The sequence below is a fragment of the Passer domesticus genome, chromosome 7 (assembly GCF_036417665.1).
Source record: "Passer domesticus isolate bPasDom1 chromosome 7, bPasDom1.hap1, whole genome shotgun sequence".
Classification (NCBI taxonomy): Eukaryota; Metazoa; Chordata; class Aves; order Passeriformes; family Passeridae; genus Passer; species Passer domesticus.
The window spans coordinates 39,903,750-39,928,136 of NC_087480.1; the positions used below are offsets into that span (position 1 = coordinate 39,903,750).

Here is a 24,387-nt window from a genome sequence, read left to right on the forward strand (position 1 = left end):
CTGCTTACTACAAGGTTTTATATTTTAACCATTCCGGCTTTTGTTGGAGTTCAACTACAAAAGAGGCTTTAGTAGTTAAAGCCTTTCTTCACATGAGGGAGGAAGTCCTGTTGCTTGAAACATAGGCTATGACTTTGATGAGATGTCCCCTTTTTTAATGAGAAAGTTGTGGGGGGTTTTTTGAGTAAAGCCTTACTTCCAAGGATTCTATGAAAAACCCATTAAACCTGAAGAGACAAAGCAGTGGAACAACAACAGCTGTTCTCAGGAAGTCCTCGGTGTTAGGAACTATTATTGGAATTGAAGGTCAGGAAAAACAACTGTGTTCACTTGCTGTCATGTGTGTGTTCTCCCTCCAATGGAAGTCAAGAAACTTATGCCTATTGCACTGCAGAAAGTAAATAAGATTGCCAGAATTTTATGTCCAATGGCATTATTTGCAGTTGGAATTTAGGAGTTTGTTGTGCAATTATAAGAAAATATAATGTTTTACACAAAATATGATATCAGATGTACTGTGGTAACCTCAAAAGACACAAGACACTAATTTTTGCCTTTTGGCTGAGCGCTGCAGGAGAGAGAAGAGGGAGCTGCAGAGATCAGTCCCAGAGGAGAGAGCACAGCAGCAACCTTGGCCAAGAGAGGTGGAGCTGGGAGGGGAGACTGGGCAAGAAAGGGTTCACCAAGGGCAGCTGAAAGAGAAGCTCTGGGCAGCACAGTGAAAGTCTTGCTGATGAAGGATAGACACGAGCCCCATGTAAAGATTTGGTAGTAAATGCAGGGGCTCTGCTTGTAGTGCAGTTAGAGTTGTTTATGGAGAGCTGTCAGGATTGCACATTGCTTTGGTAGTTGGGGTGTAAGATGTATAATTAAATTACTTACGAACTGACTTGAAAAAAACAACCTGAAAACCCCCTCTTTAGATAAACTTGCAGCCTGCTAAAGAACAATGTTTTTTGTGTCAGATCTGAAGGGTGACAGGTTGTTGGACAAACATCAAGAGAGGAGCTTGTCTGTGGAAAAAGATGTGGAGAACAGTCCTGTGACACAAGAAGTTAATTGCATTAACTGCAGTTCTGTTGCCAGTGCAGAGCAGTGCCTTCATGTGAGACTGAAATGCTGCTGTTTGAAAACCTGCTCAGGGGGCTTGCCTTGGCCTGGGGACATTGCTCTTGTTTATTCCAGAATTCAGGTTTTAGTTAACTTAGTCTGAAAATTGTTAGTAAATGGCAAAAGAGTTTAGGTCTTCATTTTTATTTTGCAATATAGTGAAATAAATCCTAATACTGTTTTTGTTAGCTGTGAAAACCCTTGTGATTTATTTGGTAATGCAAGGAGGATCTTTCCAGTACTATTTTTGAGAAGTTATGTTTCTAATTTGAATTGCATTAAGCATGTTTCCCCTCCAAACGTGACCAAGGACTTTGACTTCTGCTGCAATAATTTATTTATAATTTTTTCAATGACCCCTTTTTATAGTTTTATGAAAATAAACAGAAGTACTTTTACCTTTGAAGGCATTTACCTGTTTAAACACTTAAAACATGCTCTGTCTTTTTTTAATGTTTATTTTGAATATTTTATTTTTGAGTATTGCTCCAGTTTTTATGTTTCATAGGAATCAGAGCACTTTTTCTTATTACTTGGAATTGATTTCACTCTAACCTTGCTGTAACCTTAGTGACTCTTCTTTGAGAGGATGTTTTGCAGCTTGCAGTGATCTAGTTAGTAACAATGGATTTAATAGCAAGTTTGTGGGTTTGTTCCATGTAAAATGACAAGGAGATACATTCTGCCTTTCAGGGCAATTTTTTAGAGATATTTGACCTAGACAAAGAGAGTCTTTCCATGGAGCCAAACAGGAGCTCCAGAGGCTTACAGTGACCAAAGTAACACCCAGGCCTCTTCAGAATGTGTTTCTGTACTGTGGATGCAGCAACAGCTGCAGAAGCCTTCATTATTTTAAACTTCATGTGAGAAGCTGAATAATAGGAGTTGGCCACAGAATAAACCAGGGATGTTAGTTCACATTTAATGCTGGGCTCTTACGGCCACACAGGTTCTGGTTGACGTGGAGCCTATGAACAGTTGTGAGCCCATACTCTGGTTTTCAGCCTTTGCTCAAGATTTGAGTTGAGGTATTTAAACCTGATTTCTAAGAAGATTTAGGAATATGTTTGATTACAAATTTGAGATTAGTAGCTCCATACCCACATTGTCAAGGAGATTACTTGTGTGCTTAAGTAATCTTGACCTTTAACTTGAGTGCTGGGATTAAAATAGAGAGCATGGGTACATAAGATTTATATGGGTACCTACAGGTACTGAAAAGTGCGTTACCAAATGCTTTGGGTAAACTGTACAAAATCCTTTAATACTTTAAAATGTTATCTGCAGAAAAAATAATTTCTTGAGTTTTCCTGAATTTAATAGTGGACATAAAAATGATGAAAGTCTTCTAACCCCTAGATTTTGGATTTTTTCCTGTGTCAGTTCACTTTTTAAATAAAACATACAACACTAAATTCTAGCTTTAAAATTATATTTTTCAAAATTCACCACTGTCATTTGCTCATAAAGATGAGTATTCATTTGATCTGTGCTTCAATTTGCCTCTCATTATTAATTTTAGAGGCAATAGAAAGCTCTTTGGTTGAGGTGTTCTGTAGATTCCCATAAAGGAAAGCTGAGTGTAAACTTCTGCACTTAACAATATAATGAGAAGCATGAATATTTATGCTTTAATTGTTCTCTGAGGTGCAGGGAAACTTCAGTTTCTGTAAAGCAACCTTGAGAAACCTTTAGAATTGGGCCTATTTACATTTGCAAACATGCCTGAGCGACCTGGAACCTCCCAGCAGCAAAAAGAATGAATCCATACAGATTCTGATCCAGACAGATGTTTGGTTTATAGAATGTTTGGGTCAAATTAATGATGGGACTAATCCTGAACATTCCAATGCAATTTCCCTTCTTGCTTTACTTAACTTTTAGAAAGCTGGTCACAGCTCAAACAGTTGTAACTTGCTAGTACAGGACTGACATGAGGTAACAGCAAAAGCCCTGAAAACTTTTTTTTTGTGAAGGTCATACTGTGTTTCCTGTTGGGCGTTATATTTGACTAATCAGCAGAAAATATACATAGTGTGTACATGTGTGATATTTATACGAAGACACAGCTGGAACAAAGATTTGAATTCCTTATTCAGTTCTATTTACTCACTGTCCTCCCTTTCATGAAAAAAAAAATGTAATCATGTATATTGAGGAAAAAATCATCTGCAGAGGATGAGAATAAATTCTGCTACCAGCTGTGGATGCACTAGAATTCAGTATCAAATGAGTAGTTTGGCCACAGAGAGACAATGTCTTCCACAGACAAAATGTTTACAGACAGATTTGTGTTGTTTTTTGAATAGACATTGAATGTTAGACAGTTCAATACGAGCCTGGATATCTCAGCAATAACAGCCACCTTAACACTGTTTTGTAACCATGGTGGAAGCTGTGATGGCCTCCTGAGTTCACATTCTGTCCCATTATTTGCACTAATACAATTTTCTAGTGCAGAAAATGGAGTGGGATGCTTTTCTGAATGTACATACTTAGCATAAAATGAAAGCAAAAGTGGTATTTTACTATGAGATAGCTGGAGAGTTCCTTCAATGCCCACAAAGGCTTTTTTTGTGCCCTCTCAGCTGTGGCAGTTGCAGTTAATTGCAAACCCTTTCCCCAGAGGTGCCCAGGCACAGCACTTATTGTGCTGGTGCAGCAGCACTGGCCTGCACTGAAATGGGAAAATTATCTCATGTGTTCCTAGGAAAAAGCAGGGATGAAGGGAAATCACTGCTAACCAAAGGCAGAAATTTAAAATCTTGTGGGGGAGTTAACATTTGGCTTTCAGAATTCTATGGGAATGCTGTTATAGAAAAGGTAGAAAGTAATTTTTAAATTGCTAATTTTAATAGGGGTATGAAAAATTTTTCAACAGCAGCACTGAACATTGTGGGTCCAGAAATACAAACAGGCTTGCAGTCAATAGGAAATGGCATCTGAGAATTGTGGGGATGTGAAACAACGTCTTAAACAGAAATAGTTCTAGGTGAATATGTTAAAGACGTCTTTTAAAGACAGTGAAGTGTTTTTATCTGGTTTCAGCTGCCACACTCTGGCCAGGGCTCTGCCTCACCAGATTGCATTATAATTGCTTGAGCTGGGAAGGAAGTTTGTGTGGAGTTGTGGTTCTCTTTGATTCCTGACCCCCTGACAGATGGATTCCTGTCCAGCTTCATCATCCTGAAGTCTGTTCTCCAAGGAAGTGAATGATGACAGTGTCACCTCCATCTTGCCATGAAACTGCTGTTAGTGGGGATTTCTATTGGTAGCAGCTAGCACTGATTATTTTCTTTCTCTTGCTCTGCAGCTGCACACTCTGCACACTCTATCCAAGGACAAACTGTCCCCCAGTGGCTTTTTAAAAACATTTTTTGATAATGCCAAGGACATTCCACCCAAAAAAACCAAAAAAGGAGTCTGATTTCTTTTGACCAGTATGAATAATACTTCAAATTGTTTCATTAAATGGGCCTGGGAAAAAGCCAGTCCAAGAAAAAGAATGAATATATGGAAACAAAATCATAGTGGATTGGTAGAATTTTTTGGCAAGTTTTCTGAACAGATAGAATGCACTCATTTTTTGCCAAAAATGCATTTACCAGGGCTGTACCTGAAAGGTTCTTTGAAATCATACTGATGGAATGCAGGTCCACCAAAGAACTCTTAACTCCAATAAAATTACTTTATAAAAACAATGTTTATGTGGACATTCTTCCTCTGTCCTTCCAGAAAAGGAGTTTGAGGGAGAAAGTCTGTATGGGTATTTATTAATAAAGATGTATTTGAGAGCAAAAAATAAATATGTACACCTCAGCTGGAATGAGCTGTTGGTGTTTAAAAGGCAGAGCGATTGCTGAGTTGGAACTTGTAACTGTATTCACTTTAAGTAAATAATTTGGGGCTGAAATATTCTGTTATGAAAAAATGGCTTCTTTACTTCCAGTGTTCTGGAATTTGTAAAAGGAGTATACTTCTCTGAAACCTGATTACCATAATTTTCTATAGTCTGCTCTCACGACACAGCATTTTATTACCTAATGTTAATATTTAACTACTAATATTTAGAATTCATAAGTGTATTCTAGGTGCATCTGATCTGAACGTAAAAAAGCAATACACAATTGCCTCCATAGAACATTATCTCAAGGGAAAGTCAGCAAAAGTCACAAAACTTTAATATGTATACTTGTCTTGCATTGAGTTCATCCCCTGTAGTGTAATATTAAACTAGAAAGGATGAAAGCATGACTGGTTTTAGTAATGTAAATGATGTGTCTTTTATATATTTCCTTATTTAACTCATTTCAGCAACAGTTATTTTAAAAAATGGTGAATTTGGTGCCATAGTGACTTTAGGACAGGTGAAGTTAAATACAGCCCAACAACTGCCATGAAAAACCAGCAAGATGGTTTAATGCTTCAATAATTTATTATTGAATAAATAGGAAAAGTCTAATCCAAATGAATGAGAGGCGTAAAAAGACTTTTTACCAGAGTAACTATTTAGAGTTGAGGGAGGGACCACATCAGTTACTTGGACAGTAAAAAGATGTTGCTATTTCAATTCAAATTTGTATATTCTGTATTTTAAATTTGGCCACAGAACCAAAATCCCGATTTTCTGTTGAGAGATGAAAAGCTAGGGCTTGCTTTTATCTGCCACAGTATTTTTGCTTATTCAAATGACTACTTAATTTTATCTTTGCTATTCCACATTCATGGTGGTATCTGTACTGTGCCTTTGTGGTTCAAGATTTGCTGAAAGATGGTTCAAGACACACAAAGAAATGGTCTAAGTTTTTAACTTCTTTAAATGTGTGACCTTTATTGGGAGAGTACAGTTGTGTCTGAATAATTTTGGCAGGAAAATGAATAAGGAAGTGGTTTAGGTGCCCTGGGAAGAGCTGCAGACTCTTGGAAGGAGACGAGGGGTGTGATCTGAAGCAGTTTGTGCCCAGCACGGTTCTATTTCAGTCCTGGTGAGCCTGTGCCTTGTCACTCACGGCCCGGGTGCTGCAGCCTCTTGTCACAGATGTGTCAGCCCACATTGCCTCTAACACCCTGGCACAGCAATACTGCAATAATGACTTCCCCAGAAATAGATGTAGGAAGCTGCTGAGAAACATTATTTATGATGGTGTATGGGATTTGTGTTGTTAGTAATTGTATTGAAAACATTTATATTTTGCAAGTGATAGTTTTTTGTAATTGATATTGATACTGGGACACACATGACCTTTCCCTGGTTTAAGTGGGCTTCAACTCTTCCTTTTGCTTTGTTTTCCCATTCCATATTTCAGTTTAACTGGAATAATAAGAAAACAGTCTGATGTGCTGGGTGCTTAGTGCCTTTTCTCTTCATTGCTGTGAATTGAGTGGCACTGTCAGAGAGGAGGAGGCTCAGTGTTCTGTTTGCTTGCTTTAAATTGGATGTCCTTGAGCTGTATCACAGTCGAAATACTGTGAATACTGAATAAATTTAATCTCCAGATAAAAGTTTGTGTTCCTGAAATTAACAACAGGGTTCCTACCAGTGCTGGCAATGTTTTCATAGAAAATGAGAGGGGAACAAGAAAGTGTATTAGTGGATCATAGAGTGACTGAGAAAAACAAATTTATTACCTATTCAGCAGGGGATTTCTCTGGGAGAGAAGCACAGTTGCATAAAGAGTTGGTGAGAATTTGTCTTGGGATACTGTGTCTGTCTCTGGTTGCTCAAGATCAAGCAAAGTGAATTCAAAAAGATGGAGTGTAAAGTTCTGTTCCTTTGAGGTTAAGAGGGAATATACCACAGGGAGGATGGGGGAATGGGAAATGTCAGAGCAAGGGTGGCTTAGGGTTTGAAACATCAATGAAGTGTAAATTGTGTTGTGCCTCTCATTGAAAATTAAAAGTGGGAGTCTTTGCTAAAAGAACAACACTGTTATATGACACCCGCACAGAATGTTGTGTTTGGAATATTATGGCTATGGAAATGAATTTCCATAGATTTAAAAACTTAAGCCAGAATTTATAATTATTATTATTATTCACATGAAATTTTCTGCTCATGAACCTGTGACATGACTTCAGCTTTTGAGAATATTTTTGTACTCCTATATATTTGGTAATGTTTTGAATAAATCATCTTTAATCTATTCATTTGATCATGAGCTCTTTGATTTTCTCACATTTTATTAATTATTTTGCAGTATATAATTGGTTACTTAAGTACTTTCACTAAATTGAAAGCTTGGAGATACTTTTTAAATAGCATTGAGCATAGTCAGAAATGAATATTAATATATTTACTGAATATTTGAGTATAGCCAATAACCAGTATTTTTATTTGCAGCTATGTGTTTTGGACAATATTCACACGTTTTGCATAAAGTGTAACTTTATTCTTATCATTAGTGTAAGTAGGACAATCCTGTGAGCTTTTTTTTGATACATGAATTCTGTCCATCTGTATTGATCTAAAAAAACCAATTAACTTCAGAGAGCTCGAGGTCTAAGAGCTCAGTTCCTATAAATGTTGTGGAAGGATTCCATGGCAGACAGAGCTGGCTAGCTCTGGGGGACCTGCAGCTCACAGGCGAGGTCGTCGGCTGTCGAGTGACACAGCAGCTCCAGCTCCTCTCCAAAGCTTGCCCCAGGAATGTGCAGCTCTCAGCAGCCTGCATCCATGAGGCCTTTTGGATGAGTAGGAAATTTTGGAGAGAACAAGAGAAGGGAGCTATCATGAGCAGAGGCAGCAGGTACAAGAGGCCAGCTATAAATAGCTGTGAGAGGTTAGGACCTGCATTTTCACTGAGGGGAGGTGTTCATTTGTTCTGCTAAGGTATGGTACTGGAATTCCTGTGTACCAGACAGCATAAAAACACGTTCTGAGGATTTAATCCCTGCTCAAAGGAGTTTATATTTCCAATGGGAGAAAAGAAACACAACATATAGATACATAATGTGAATTACAGTTGGTGCAGTAAGAGATTTAAATGCAAAGCATGAATTGATGTGAACAGAGTTGAATTGTAAACAAGGTCAGGCTACAAAACTGCAAATTCCCAGAGCCAAAAGACAAAACTTGCTGCTCTCCCATACTTATTCTTTCAAGGAAATTCTTTCACTCAAGAATAGAATCAGATTAATAGAGCTGTGTTTCTTAGCAGGAAGTTAACAATCAGAGAATGTTAAATGTGCCTGTAGTGCAGAATTGCTCCATGCTCTCCACTTGCAAGGACACCGAGGTGCTGGAGCCTGTGCAGAGGAGGGCAACACAACTGCCCCACTGGGCTCCCCTGTCAAGCTGACATCAGACTGAAGTGCACGAGTTGGTACATACAGAAAAAGTTGATTTGTATCAAAGATACTGATCTCAGCTTTTTCAAACGGAACTGTTTAGTGGCATCTTCTTGACACACCTATTGAAGTCAATGAGTTCAGGAACCTCAGTAACAAGATGGGCTTGGGCTCTCAGCTGCAGACTGGATCCAGGGAATTCTCTACATGCATTCTTCCAAATTAGCCTAATAGTGAGTGTCAGACCTGGCATGTGTTTTCTCCTCCGTGCAAAAGGAAAAGTGTAGCAGAATTTGTTCTGCAGAAAAGTACTTATGAAAGTTGCAACTTCTCTGCACCCATGGTACTAATAATACATTCCAAGCAAAGTAGGAGCTGCAGAGCAAGAGAAGCCAGAAGTGAAAATATTGCTCTGTGTTTTAGAGGAACAGAGTCACCTCTTGTTTGGGTATTGAGGAATTACTAGCTAAAAATTCAGCACAATTTCACAGGCTGATCCTATGGTTGCATGTGGTGTTGTGGTCAGTGCTGTCAGCTCAGTCTCTTCAGAGTTGTTTCACATGAGAAATAAAGTGTGGAAGCACATTTGAAAACCAGCAGATGCACAGCTCTGAATTAGTTTTGTTTTTAGATCCTCTTTTCGGTACAGTTTATTACCAAACGATGTTGTGAATATTCTCAGGGAACTAAGCCAGAAAACAAGTTTGCTGTGTACACCAGGGTCAATGCACTTTAAGTGATAACCTAGGCAACAAATACTGTATTTTAAATGACTGTTCTGTAAAGTCTCAGTGCTCTGAAGTTACTGTTCAAGAACCCCATTCCAGATGCAGACAAGCACGAGTGTGTCAGTGACAGGTCATGATCTAGTGTTGTTCACGGGAGTTAACAGTAGAGCAAACATTTGTTCCTGGCCCAGAAAACTCTGAGAGATCATTGTGTGATATACTAAATTTCTAGTAATTGCTTTGACTCATGCTTGGGCTTCTCTCAGTCTGCTCCTTTGGTGCATTAATTTGCAGGGGAACATGGTTTTACAATGAAGAGAATGAATGTGATTTGGCAAAATAAGGAGTAATTTGGTGAATATCATTCTCGGCAACCCATCACTCATCTGCATACCTTTTAGATAGGGTGCAAATGCAAGCCATAAAATCTAATATTTATTTGGTTCTTAACTTATTTGAAGCATGTGAAAGAGGGAAATTTGCCCAGCGATTGTGAAACAAATCACCTCATTTAGAATTGATCCAAGGTGCCTGTTTGCTGCAGGATGGTGAGCAACACATGTTGCTTGGTTTATAAATGAATCAGAAAAATAAACATTAGGAGAAAACCACTTAGCAGATGTCCTGAAGCTCATAAAATAAAATCAGATCCAAAAAAAAAAATGAAGTACTTCTGTGCTTGAGTTACTATACACCTAAGAAAATATCTGTTGCCTGTGTTCACTGAAATTGTGGTGGTGTCATTCCAGGTGTTGGCACATGAAACAGCCTCATTATCAGGAGCAGTGTTTGCAGGAAGAGCTTGTAGAAGCCTGGACTTGCTTGTCCTCAGTGTTGGCCTGTTTTCTTCTGGGAAGAAAAGGCTTGAGAGCACTGACATCAAACTAAGCTAGGATAGAGGAAAAATAGAATAATTTTCTTGGTCTGATGTGAATATAATCGTCCTTCCTATTTAGGTGTAGCTTTCTGTTATGAAAGCTACCCTTGTAGCTCTTAAGAAATTTGTTAAGCCTTTCAAAATGCATGAATTGCTGGGGAAGCAGGGGGTGGGTGTCTGCTACAGAGGTAGCTGATAGTGGACTGGGAATCATTGCTGCTATTCACTGCGTGGTGGGCATGTTTGTGCCACTGAAAACTACATTTTCCTGCATTTAAGCTATTAATCATCTACTTCTTATGCTGATTGTCAGTATTTGTTGGATTCTATAACTGCATGTATTAAACTTATACAAATACTTCAGAATGAGGAAAGAAGTGTTCTGAATTAAACTGGGTCTTTCATCTCCTGCCATTCATCCTTTCTTATTTGACTTTCTAATGGAGCTGGGTGTGCTGAAACTACCTATTGCTACAGCATAGCTAATGTGGAAAACTTCCTAAACTCTGCAGAAGTGCTCAGACAGCAACTGCAGCTCAGCAGCCACACGCCTTATCTCTGCTTTATCCATCTCTCCATCTCCTATTGCCTCTTATTCCTCTTTTCCACCAGCTGAGAAAAGAGCTGAGCAACATAAATGCCTTCTTGAGCTAAGCACATTTTTTTGTCACCCACAAAATCCACAACCGTCTGAATTTGATGTTTTCTGTGATATAAGTGCAGCCTGAGTGTTTTCATACATATTTGTAAATATCCAGAGAGAAACTGCTGAAAAGGTGAGAGGGAATACACTCAGCCTCCCTGCATTTATGTGTGCTGGCTTTTTAAGAAATTTTGAGGCTTGGCAATTAAAAAACCCAATAAACTAAAATAAGCCTTAAAGTGATGGGTGAATTTTACATAAGTCAGAGTTGAAGTCCACCAATTGCAAAATAAAATCTATAATGAGGAACTATATGTATATCTGAGTGGAAAATAACTTAGAAACTTTTTTTCCAGCAATTCAGAGAAACCTGGCTAATTTCTATTGGTAAGAATAGGGAACATTTGCCATTAAATGATAGTTTAATCTTATGAAAGTAAATAGTCACTGGTTTAAAAGAAAACAATTTCCTTGCTTTATTTTCAAGTATTGGTGGTTTTATCTGCTCACGAAACAGTTCTGCCCATGTTCTGTTTTTCCCCAGTTATTGGTGTATTCCTATGTCATCTTAGTCCTTGCTGTGCTCTGAGTGATTTCTGGCTGATCAGAAAAGTGTGTATTTATGTGTTTTTAGTACATTTTCTTTGCATCTGTCTCTAAATGCCTACTTTTACATTTGAAATAGAGAGCATTTTCAAAGGGAGATTTGAGCCTTTTAGGAAAACTTAAAATCCAAACTATGGATTTGATATTTTAGTAGATACCTAATACAGGATATTTTGAAATTATTACTTATGTTTGTACTATGGTCACAAAGTATTGTGAATTTTGACACAATAGTTTTAATGTGAATGCTGGGAATATTCTAAAGTTTTTTTCTTTATTAAATATAGGGGTTTATGTTATTGGTGGATTAATTTAAAAAGGGACAGAAGAGCAGGCCTATTTTGAGGGCTTTGTCCTTCTACTAAAACCTTATATTTAGAGTCTTGCATGCTTTCCTATATCTAGTTAATAATAAGAAGAGGTAAGAGCAGTTTTTATTTCTCTTTTGTGCTCCACATTTCTTGTCAAGCCAGAATTACTGAAGGAAAAGATAAGGGCATGAGGTGAAAAGCCCAAGGTTGAAATGGGATGGCTCAGAGGTGGCTTGGCAATTTTCTGGAGCCTAGAGTAAACATGAAGTAAATGGAAATCTCAGCAGTCACTAAGGAGGCAGGAGCTCTTCAGAGGAGAATTAAATGACTTGGGACAAAATTCATTCATTTATAGTGGTGCTACTCTCACATAGACCAAACATCTCTGTCCTCAATACCATTAGGATTTGGCATTCAAAGTTTTTCCTTTTTTATAAGATTGCAAAGTCATAAACTCTAGGCACATGGTGGTGATTGTGAGTGGGGCTGGCCCAGCCCCATCCCCAGTGGGTGCAGCTGTGAGCAGCAGGTGAGCAGCACTGACAGCAATGAGCCATGGAGTGCCCAGGAGCACTGAGCAACACCGAAGGGAGCAGAGGCACACAGGGGCAGGGCATCAGCATGAGGGGATAAAAGGCTGGGCTGGAGAACAAGGGCAGATGCTTGCAACCTTCTGATGAGGTGGGGTGTCACTCTGTGTGGGTTGAAGCTTTCTGAGGTTGTATGATGATACTCTGTGCATCATGGCCATCTCAGTTGTGACGTGTGCTGCAGCAATAAATGTTTTTAATCCTTAATATTCATTAATTATCAAATTGTGGAATATTAGTATTGACTTTGAAAATCCTCATTCCTTTAATAAAAAAGAAAAATTTCCAGATATATTTTTGGTCTTTCTAACCTCAGCATTGTAAAAAATGTCCAGTTCAAAGTATTTAGAGACATAAAAAACCCTGTAATTTATGATCTGATATAAAGACATCTTTGTTAGCAGGCTATAAGCTTTGAGTAATGAACATACACAATCCAGGCAGGATTAGAGTTTCATTTTGCTGCTATATTTGTGCTTAAGTGTTGTACACAAAATAATTACATTTGTAACAGAAACTTTGCAAAGCTTTTTCTTCATATTTTTCTGTTTAACTGTTTAAGTGATGGTACTGCTTTCTTGGGGGTAAAAACTGAGTGTGTATGCATTTGTGACTTGTTCTTATAAAGATCAGGACATTCAGAGACATTGTAACAATCCTACACAGCAGGTAGATTTCTAGTACAGTTATACTGAGAATATTGTTAATAATTTTCATATGCCATATGCTGCAAAATCTTTCTCAAATGTCTGATTGCAAATCTGCATGCAGGCTGTAGAAATACTTGAACACAGTTAAAATATACCAATTTATTATTTAATACTGGTCTTGCTGCTTGTAACAGGAAACTGACACAAAAGGAGATTGAGAACATTGAAGGATCAAAATATTTTGAGAACTGGGGGAGTACAATATAATGCTCTTGTGTTTTGTTATGTTGCTTATACATTTTAACTATAACCTGGGAAAAACAACAATGTGTGTCAGCTAAAGATCAAAGTTTTACCCAGTCAAGCCACCCATTTAGGCAATATTCACTTACCCAGCTTAAGGGACACAGGTGGTACATGCAGATTTCTCCTTGATCAACAAAAAAACCCCAAACACTTTTATTGGTTTGGGATTTTTTGGGAATGAAATTACCAGTTGTTCTGCTGTGTGTGTGGGTTTTTGTGGTGTGGTGTTTCTGTTTGCTTGGTTTTCTGCTTTTATAAGAGCACCATTAATTTTAACAGGTGTGGAGAAGTACGGCTCAGGTGGATGCTCTCTCCAGGAAACAGCAACCCACGTGAGGTGTATGCTGGGCACAAATTTCAACAGTGAGGGCCTTATGAAGACACTGGACACAAACAGCAGAACAGGAGCCTGCCAGAGTAGTCCAAGACTGAAGTCTACTAAAGGTGAGACAGATTTAATTTTTTTCAAAGCCTCAAGTGTATTGGTTATAACCTGTATCTGACAAGGAATGGCAGAGAGAAAAGTGAGGTTTCTCTAGGATTTTTATTGCAAAACTTGGTAGTTAGGATGTGGAATGGGATGGAAATGACAAAATTCAGTCAGGTTTCCTGGAAGTCATATAGTGGTGATGTCCAAGCTTTCATGATGCATAACTTCAGTAAAGTTTTATTTGAGCTGAGACCTTTAGCATGGATTATTTTTTTCTTTATTTATAATACACTTTTTGTTCCAGAAAAAATGTAATTTAAAGAAAAAAATTCATAAGCTCTACTGTAAATTCTCTTTTGCGTCACTGCTGCAATATGGGGCCAGCACAGTTTCTGCAATGACTGTAATATTGTAATAAGGGGAAACAAATGGATCAGACTGTACAAAGTGTTAAAGGAAGTGAAGAGAAATAGCTCTCGTGGGGAGGGGTTATTGGAAGGAAAGCATTCTTTTCCAAGGAGTTATCTCTGGCTCATTGCAGATAACCTTTTACTTTGACAATACAAAAGGATCTTCGTGTCCCACAGGCAGCACTCTGTTCTGAAAGCTTTTCTGAGCTCAGAGGCTGCTGAGATGCTCTCAATACCCAAGTTAATGCTATTTTTTGTTTGGATTGCAATGGGGGGACAGAATACCCTTATCAAGGGTTTCAAGGAGAAGCATGTAGGACCAGGGAACCTCCTCAGTGCTTGCTCCTTAGTGCCATCATGTAAGGAAGGAGTGATGCCTTGGCTTTAACTTTCCAGCATTCCTACAGGAAAAGCCCATTTAAAATGCCAATGACATGGGCAAAGTAAAAATCTGGACATGTCCCCACCTGAGAATCAATTTGTGTGCTATTGATTTATATGTGTGGCCCATTTGGCTGCAGTTTCTTGTGCTGTCTATGGAGGGCAAGTGAGCACTCCTATAAAAAGCCTTTGAGTTCATAGGTCCCAGTAATAAGTCATTTTATTGGACCATAGATAGACCATCATGATGAGCTTTGCTCAGCTTACCAGCTCCCATGCCTTGGCAAAGGCTCTGTATAATTCCTTCTGTCCCTTGTATCATTGGAATATTGAGCTGCAAATTGACTCGTGTCAAAAAACATCTCACTCGGGATCCTGCTTCTCTGGGACTGTGTCTTCTGCTTAGATCTTCTCTGGTTTTCTAGCAAGCCCATGTCACATCTTTCTGGTGTCAGCTGGAGTAAGGCTCCATGAGGAAGCTGAAAACCATATAATCTGTCTGACTCTCTGGACTGTAGAATTCTTGGCTCTGATCAGCTTCTTTAGCAGTTGGTTTCCTTATTTAACATTTGTGGACATCTGTATTTGTTTTGTGGAAACTTGAGAAAAAATGTTAAATGTGGCTGTTCAGGGATCAGAGGTGGCTGTGGCAGATATTAAGAACAGATAAAAAAATTTATATATTCATCACTTTGACTCAATTCTTATTAAATTTAGAAAACTTTCCTTCCAAAGTCCTAAGATTTACCACCCTGGATTCTATTTAATAACAGAGGAAGAGTATGTAAGTTAGAAGAGCTGATTATGATTTTACTGAGAAGGGTTAAGTTTAAGGAGTTTGAAAGAGTTAATAGCTTTTGCATTAGCCATTGAAACTACACCTTCTGAACTGCAGGTTGGTTTGCATTTCTTTTGTTTATTTATTTTTTTGGAAGTCCTATTACTGTGTTTGGAGGGTAAAAAAAATATGATGAAAACTATAGTTTTCAGTGACTTTTGAGGTGGAAAAAAGGCTGAAGCTGTTCTTTGACCAAGCAGCTGATCTGAGTGCTGCACCTGCCTTCCTGCATATTCATGAGACCAAGGTTTGTACCTTCCATAATGTCATCAGTGCTGAGGAGGGAGACAGCTGATGCTGTGTGCAGCCGTGCTCTGGAATCACACATTTGTCACCTCAGCAGCACTTGAATGCTTTCTTTACTTCAAAGGCTTGGCTTCCAGTTCAGTGGTTCTGCATGGGAAATAAGATATTGCTCGCTATAATGAAGGTGAAACCTGAACGTTCCAGCTAAACAACAAAAATGTGAAGATCAGCCTGAGTTTTGGTCTCACTAATACTCACTTTAGTCTAGTCCTCGAGCAGCCACCTGAAAGCCAGCTGCTGTTTAAAACAATGTGCTCTGCTTAGACAGAACATGGTCTGTGTGTCTCATGGAAATCCTCTGGTTTGCATCTCTATTCCTATCTAAAACATGATAGCTGGGTTACATCCTGTTCTGTGGTGAGACACTACAGATGTAAATATTTATCTTTTTAAAAAATTGTCATGAGACTACTGTGCATCAGTGACCTTGCATTTCAGCTCTTGGGTTGTCACTGCACAGATTTCATAATCAAGTTAATTGAATTGTTTTTAGAGATTATTTAGGTGGAGAAAAAAAAAAGGTGCTTATTTGATGTATATAAAGGAACAAAGCAATATGAATTATCATTTGAATCCTAGTCATTTTATCCTTATAAAAATGAAAAGCTGGATTCCAGTAAGCACAAATTGCTTTCATAGATATTTAATTAGCTTAGGAAAACTGGCAAATTGGAAATAAACTACTTTGGTCCTTGTAGCACTTGTGAATATTTCAGAAGCATAAAGACTAACAGAGTGCTGATGCTGGTGCCAAATGTGTTTGAGCCAAGCACAGCTCAAATTCATAATGAGAGCTTTCCAAGCTGCCCAACTTGTTCCTTTTCAGATCCTTTGACGTTTTCCTGGCTTGCCTTTGTTCTTGCATGCAATTCTTCTGTGCAGTCTTTAAAACTGTCAATGTCACACCACTGGCAGAGTAAATGTGGTGCTTGCAGAGTTACAGTTCAAGCAAAACATTTGGACAAATGGAAATCACACCCCAACCTTGTGCAGCTTCTCTGCAGAAAGCTAAATTTTCTCCCAGAGGATGGAATAATAAACTAATATGGATCTTGCCATGCAATGATTCCCAGCAGCTGGGACTGCAACCCAGTAGTAGAAAACTATTATTAAAGGATTGTCTTAATTATTTCTTCTTTGATGCATGGAAATGCCATAGGAGAGCAGGGGATTACAAAGTTATGTACATATAAATTGCAATAAATGGGTTTTTTAACAAGAATTCTTATTTAATGTTTTATAAATGTATCTATGCTATAGCTATCATCCTTCCTACAAGAGACTTGATGCTGAGTTTGTAGTGGTGTTGCTATGTGCCCTATTTTCTTTTAGCTCAACTTTAAAATTACTGTAATGTGGTTGGTACTTAAAGTGTTTACCCTTTTGTAATTTTTTTTTTTTGTTTAACCTGAAGGGTTATTTTTTCAAATGGGATTTAGAGAAATAAATCAAACTTTGGGGGGTTTTTTTGACATTTTCCCTAAATGAGTCCAAATGGTGCTATGAACAACATTGAAAACTTTCATCTTTGATTTGTTTTGTGGACAGGTATTAACAAAAAAATCATCTTCAGGTGCTCGTTATAAGGGTGATACATGTGTGCAATAATCACAGTTAAGCTATTTAACATAAATGACTTTTTAAACAGTGCTCCTATGGATAGTATTTGTCTTTATTATATTGATGTGTCTTTATAAGAGCTTATTTTGCATTACCCCCTCCCCCTGCACACGTGAAGTGTTGCCAGCGGTGTTGCCCAGCTCCTTGTGTCCCTTGGGGCCAGTAGCACAAGCAGGCAGTGGATCCTGGAAGGTGAAGGACACCAGCAGACACTTGGCTGGTTTTCCTTTCACTGGACTGAACTTCTCCCACTGAAAGTCCCATTCCCTCACCTCCCTCCCCCGCAACTACTTGGCGGTAGAATCTTGTTAATGCGGGCTCTTGTTCATCTTTTTAGAACCATATCCTTATCTTTTCATCATCTATCAGAAGATTTTGGGGTTTTTTGATCAATACAGAAAGTTAGCAGCTATGGGCTCCTAAAACTATAGGGTTTGAGTAGTTCTTTGTAGCACATCAGATATAGGAGCAGTGGAAAACAGTAAGAAACAAAGCTAATAGCTTATTATATGTCACACTTTTAATTAATGGCTTAAAAACAAAGCTACCGAAGTGAATAATTTACATTTAGATATCAGATTAGACTCCAAAAGAATCAATAGGAAGTTTGTATCTTTCTGTATTAAAGATTGATTATTTTCCTCTGGCATTTCCAGAGAGGCAGAATTTTGGGAAAAATCTTAACTGAGGAGAATGAGAAGTAATGCAGATCTGAATTTTAATATTGCAATGCAGAACTACATCCTCTTTCAAGTTATAGTGGAACAATTTTAAACTTCTGATGTTCCATTCAAAGTTACAAATGAAGAATGCAGGAAAAAAATTAAGGAAGGTGTTTTTATATGCAGCATAGTGTAAGAAATCTGTGCATTTTATAAAGCCCTATGACTGCTATTAACTTTACGTCTCAGTGATTATTTAGGATTTTTGTTGAATGTTTAGGAGGACAAAAGTGTTCAGTTCATTGATAATGAACCTCACATTACAGAGGTTTAATCTTGTAAACTCTGTTCTTGCTTATTTTCTGAAGATGTCAGAATTTTTTTTAATTATCTTGATTTCAAAACTACTTTAAGTATTTCCTGTTGTTGATTTCTATTCTGGATGTGAAGGATGAGTGAGAATAATTTGAAAGAGCTTCTGATTAATTGCTGTGTATTTGTGCTATGTACTTTGTATAAATAGACTGTCTTGTTCCTTAAGCTCTTCAGATTTGAAAAATGCCAGTCAAATAGTATTGAATGATATTTAATTATTAAATAATATGATCATCAAAAATCCATGCAGAATGATCTATCTCTGGTAGATAAATTATTTGCTGGTAACTCACATTTCCTTTGACTATTTTAAAGAAATCTACTGTGAGGACTCAGGAGTCAGAAATTATAGGAACATATTATTTGGCAAGGCTTGATTCAAATCAAAACATTAGGGGTTTAAGGTGTAGCAATTCAACTTGGCTCTAAAGATAGTGAATTTCCTGCTCCTAAAGATTTAAATGCACCTGGGCTCTAGCACTATGATATCTTTTGGGTGCAAATGTGCTTTTCCTATTGAGCCAATAAGGTCACAGGAAAGCAGCATTAGTCAAGGAAATGCTCAGTATTGAGCTAGCTTTTTTTTGTCATTTAATCTGCTTTAGTACAAGTAAGAACTAAAGTAAGAACTACCCCTGGCCCAGTGTGGGGTGGCTGGAAGGATCTGCTGCTGCAGGTGAGAGTGTGGATGTGAGCAAGCCAGGCTGAGGTGCTTGCTGTGCAGTGAGTGGCAGTTTCAGCGTGGGTCCTGTATGAATTGCACAAGGAGCTGTTCCTGGCATTCACAGAGGGGATTGTGCAGGCCAGTCGTGTAAACCATGCATTTATCATCAGGAGATCTAAGGCAGTGCTGGCTGCACTTGAAGATAAGGCATAAAACTTAGAGCACCGCATATATGTGCTTATAAAATGTTTTTTTTACCTTTCTTAATCTGTTGTCCTCATTGTGCAGAGCAGTATGCTTAGCCAGGCTTCTGTATGAAATGCCCAAGTACACTTTGTGTTCCATGTTTTGATAGATCACAGAATATATCAGATATGTTAAGGGTGTTTATTTGGATTTTTTTAACTCTTCTGTTATTAAGGCTAGGGCAGGTTCCATTTATCTTTTCTACCATGTGGGGATTTCAAGAATGAGAAATCTTGTGTCATTAGAACTTCTTCTAAGCAGTATGGATAGTTGTCTTGTTTTGTTTCCTTTGCATGACAACTTCCAGCAGCAACTTCTGTGTGGGTTTTTTTTTTTTGTGGTTTTTTTTTTTTTCTTTTGGTTTGTTTTTTTTTGAGGGCTAAATCAAATAATAAATGAACAAATGTATTTCAAAGCAAACAGAGAAGTTGCTCAAATTGTTTTTTCCACATCAAATTTATACATTGTGAGTCAGGTTATTATCCACTTGTGGCTGTTGAAAGTGCATCAATTTGTTGATTTTTAGGAAATACTGCTTCTTTAACCAAAGTAGAAAAATAGAAAATCTGAGAGATTTTTCTATTCGCAGATCTGCGATTAGTACTTTATATGAGATGTTATCTTATACAGCCTTGTAAGCCCAGTGTTACACTCTTCCCAAAGTATACCTCTACAGAAAGCTGCAAAATGGAATCCAGCATGGAATTTGGCACTGTAAAATGAAAGTAGTGTGGATTCCAGAACAGGTTAAGTCACTGCTCCAAACACACTTGGCAGCATCGTGGAGTTAGGATACAAATTGTAATGAGGGCCACTTGAGTGGAACTGCTAAGATGAAAACCAAAGCCTGTGAGATTGCAATTAGTGAAATTGGCAAACTGTGAGATCAGAAATAAGCTACTGTGACTCCCCAGTATCCGTGGAATGGTTTAGAAAAACATACCCTGGAAATACTGCAATATTCTGTGTCTTATTTAAAAACAGTCTCTTTGAATCTGAAAAAAATATTTTACGTATGGAAGCACTGGACCAAAGCATGTGGAGATGCTACACCTGAAGTTTTTGTTCTGCTACTTCACATGAAGTTGGAATGTTCTCATGAGCTTCTGAGCAGTCCCAGAGAAGTAAGGTGTGAGGAGTCTGATGGTGCTGGTACACTGTGGCTGCTGAAATCAGGCTCTGACAGTGTGACTGTCAGGTTAGCATCTGAGGGGGAGAGGGGCTCCATGACAAGGGAAGCAAGCAGTGAAATGAGGATCTCATCTCCATGGTGCATTCTGGAGTTCATGTAGGATTTTGTGTGGGCCAAAACTAGTTTTGTCAGTAGTGCTGGAAGTGCCAGTTGTGGCTCTTTCAGCTGAGCATTAAATGGTGGCTGTCTGTCCATCCCACCTTGTTCAGCTGGGTGCTGCTTACAGGCTGCCTGTGGGCAGCCCTATTCTTCTCAATAGCTGCAGCTCCTGTCGCCTTCATTGGCCACACAATTGTGTACAGCTGTGGCAGGCACTCACAGAAAATACTGCGGCTTCCCCCAAATCCATTCACCAAAGGGGATCTTCAGGTCCATAACATTCAGAAGAAACCCACAGGTAGACCTTAGTTTGACAAAACCATATTTACAAAGGCAGGAGGAGGGGAGACCATCTTTTAGAGCACAGTCATGGGGTGGTGCCTGCCCTGTTCTGAGAAAGGAGAGTCTGCACCTCTCTCTCCAGCTCTTTACTGAGCTGGGAAGACAGGCAAAGCACAGGTCATGGTTACAGTGGAGGCCTGTGTGAAAGCTGTGGCCCACAGAAATCCTGATGAAATATTGCAGGTTATTGAGGCAAAAAGGCACAGGTGAACTTGTAACAACTCATCCTTTGTGACCCACCTGGGGCAGGAATTGAAACTGCACTGGTTGACAGGCTGCTGATGGTGTAAGAAAGGCATAAAATATGAAACTGTCCAGGAGCTGAGGTGACTGACAAGGCCATGGGCATGTGCCCCCCACCTAAGCCACACCATCCAAGCCCACGCTCCTGACACATCTGAGCCAGTAGCAGAAATGCCAGGGGCAGCCCTGGGCCACCAGCCAAGACCAGGGATTCAGCTGGGTCAGGAGTGGCTGGTGCCCATTACTGTGGGTCAGGGGTATGCTGGGTTAAACTGGGCTGGAGGGAAGGAACCTTCATTGGTAGGACTATAGTTTGTGTGCTTTTGATGGAACAGAAATCACTGGCTGCTCCCACGTGACCATGGTTAATAATGATAATGCAGTAATGGCATCAATACAGCACTTACTGTTGCACAAATACTTGATTTGACTCTGGAGTTGCTTGTTGCATATATTTCTTAAGATACATTTTCAATATAATCATATGCTGTTTGCATTTTTCCTGTGCAAAGTGATGAGAAGAGCAGGATAATGGGCCAGATGACCTTCAAAAGTTGTTTTTGGGGTACAGTTTTTCTTTGTGTGTATGTTCATTTGAACTTTCAATAGCATGGTGAGTGTATATTGTTTTGCAAGCAATAGACCTCATGCTTTGTGAAGACCTCTGAGAGAAAGGACACTAATTGAAATGACCATGAAATGGATTAGAAGTGGATTGATTTTTGCTGGGTTTTGACATATTTTTCGTGCTGCTAGCATGAGAACAATGGCTGCCTCTAGTAACTATCAAGAGCCCAGGCTCTGTTAGAGTTACTTTGAGAGACTCCCTTTGACCTCAAAGACAGAAACTCCCAGGGAAGAAAAAAAGAGTAATTTGGTCTTCAGTTTTATACTCATTAGCCAAGAGTGAATCCTCCCAAAGCAATTTATGAAAGATAATGAAACAACTTAATTTGCCATCAAGATGCTTCAATTTGCATTCTTCTCAGTTGCATTCAGTCTCAATAAAATTGGATCATTATTTATCTCTAATTTTAATTCTTAAACTAAATTGTTTACCAGGAGGAATTTTTACTGTCTCTCTCCCCAACAACAATCTATTAAGCACGGCGTAAACACTGAAAATAAATCAAAAGTAAATTGAGGCTCCTGCTAACTTATTGAACTTGTGCTTTTTCCATATAACTCTTATGCAAGGCAAAGAGACTCAATTATTTGCAGTTAATTGTATGTCACTGAAATAATTTAACCTCCCAAGAGGCCCAAAGTGGGGAGACACTGTCTGTGGAGGACTTGTACTGGTGGTACAGTGAGACTTTGCTCATTCTAATGGGTTGTGCATAATAATCTAAAGGCAAGGAAAGCAGAGATGGTTCAGATGCCTGGACTGAGAGGGGAAAAAATGAATGTGATGGCACAGTGCATCCTGAGTGGGCTATGGGAAGTGGTAGGGATAATAAGTCCTTTCCTGCTTTCACTCGTCCTCTGTCCTACACGACTGCATTTTTTTTTGGTCTAAATCCAGTAATCTGGGCTTGCAACTTAGTGCTAAACTCTCTCTTACTGCAGTTTTATTACTGCTATTTTTTCCCCCTGAATATCTGATTAGGTAAAACTGCAGCTGATAAGGAATATGTAGGCTGTTTTCTCACCCTATTGCTACTCTGTGATTATGTGTGTGAGACATAAACTTATGCCAAAACTCAGGGAACTGTTCTGCAGTGAAATTTTTTTTGAGCTATACAGGAGAAACTGTGCAGCTTTTTTCCTGACAGTGGATATGGTACAAGGAAAAAGGGCTTGTGGTACCCAGTTCCAGAATGTAAATACTGGTTTGATGTAAATCACTGATGTAGACTTATTGTGCACAACAGAGATGTGTGTATCTAGCAGTATGTTGGATATTTAAAGTTCATTAATTATAAGAGTTAGAGTATTAACTGCAAGTGGTTGTAAAGTTCAAAGCATAGAAATCTTTACTGTATTAAAAAAAAAGAACAAAACAATAACACAAAAACCCTTACCCTTGAAAAAATCTAAATATAAAATCCCTTTATAAGTTCACTTAAAGGAATAAATTAACACTCTGAAAACTGTGAATATGTGAGTCAGAGAGGGGTGCTTTGTAAAATCTGCAGTAGATGTACCATTCATAAAGATGGGGCTCCCAGAACAGAGCAGTAAAGCAATTAGTACTTTAGGGTTGCGCGTGGTGTTACCAGCCTTAGGGGAAAATGTGTGGGGTTGAAATGTTCCAGTGCAGAGCCAGTAGTAAATCTGCTGCTTTTCTTTACTTGACTGCCCAAGACAATTGTCTTGCCACAAAATAAAATTTGTTTAGAAAAAGGATGAGGGAGATAAAGTTTGGAACTTCCTGGTGTTGGAAGTCTGCTTCTGGAGTCTTATATTGCCTTTTGTTAATTGATAGGTTAGACTGTCAGAGCCATAATGTGTTATGATCACTGCTGTTTTAGTTACATTGAATTATCCTTTTAAAAGAAACCTGCAGTGAAAAAATGTAGGTAAGTGCTAAGAAATATTTTATGTAAAATACATAGATTCTGCAAAATTTCCTCATTTTCATAAGTCAAGTTACATACACTATTTTGGCACAGTATTATAAGTAAGGAAATAGAAACAGATTTATCTGTTGCAGATTAATATTTAAACATACTGGTGATACATGTGTCTAAAAACCTACATTAATAAAAAGAAGCACTCATTTATTACTAAACTATATGTTTTTAATATAAAAAGTAAACCAAACCCTAAAACCATTAGAAATAGATATGAAAAATTATATGCATGTTTTATAATCAAATCTCACTCTACATCATTTTGAAACAACTTATTTTTTACACTTGAATCGTCTTCCTCATTTCTCTTGGTCTCAGTATTTATCTTGCTCCAGATACAAACCAGTTGACAGAAAAAAGCAAACAACTGCAAAACAAACTGCTTCAAGTCTGGAGAAAATGGAACTATTGAAATCATAGCTCCATTCTGTTTATACTGTTTTGTTTTAGACATGTGGACCAAGAGAGAGCAAAGAGCTCTCGAAGGCTTTTAAAGCCCCACAGAACTGTAATTTAGAATAGGAGTTCAGCACCAGCCATGATTCTTTTCTGCAAATGGAAAGCAAATAAAAATTTGGAGCTGCTTTAGAAACTTCTTCCTCTCAGTTCACAAAAAATGGGTTCATGAAGGAGTAGATGATCCTAATGGATGGTTAATTTTAAGCAGCACTTGAAAAAGATCAAAGGAATAGATTCTTATGCTGAGTATGAAGCAGGAGATTGTTACTTCAGTTCAAGTGTTGAGTCAATATTTATGGTAAGTATTTGGTCATAAATTCCTTCTTCTAATCCTCACCTAAATCCTGAGCAGAGTTTGGGTTCAGTTTTGCAAGAGATGATTCAAGGAGAGGCCATTGCTCAGAAAATAAGAAGTTAATTGATGTTAATTTCTGTT

At 38.3% G+C, this 24,387-nt stretch overlaps 1 protein-coding gene across 1 annotated transcript in view; it reads left to right on the plus strand.

Moving 5' to 3' along the window:
* Positions 1–24,387, plus strand: part of LOC135304940 (beta-1,3-galactosyltransferase 2-like) — a 577,146-nt gene that overhangs the window by 279,244 nt on the left and 273,515 nt on the right. The window contains 1 exon segment of the mRNA XM_064427917.1: positions 13,388–13,552. The gene's annotated coding sequence lies outside the window, so the exon portion shown is untranslated.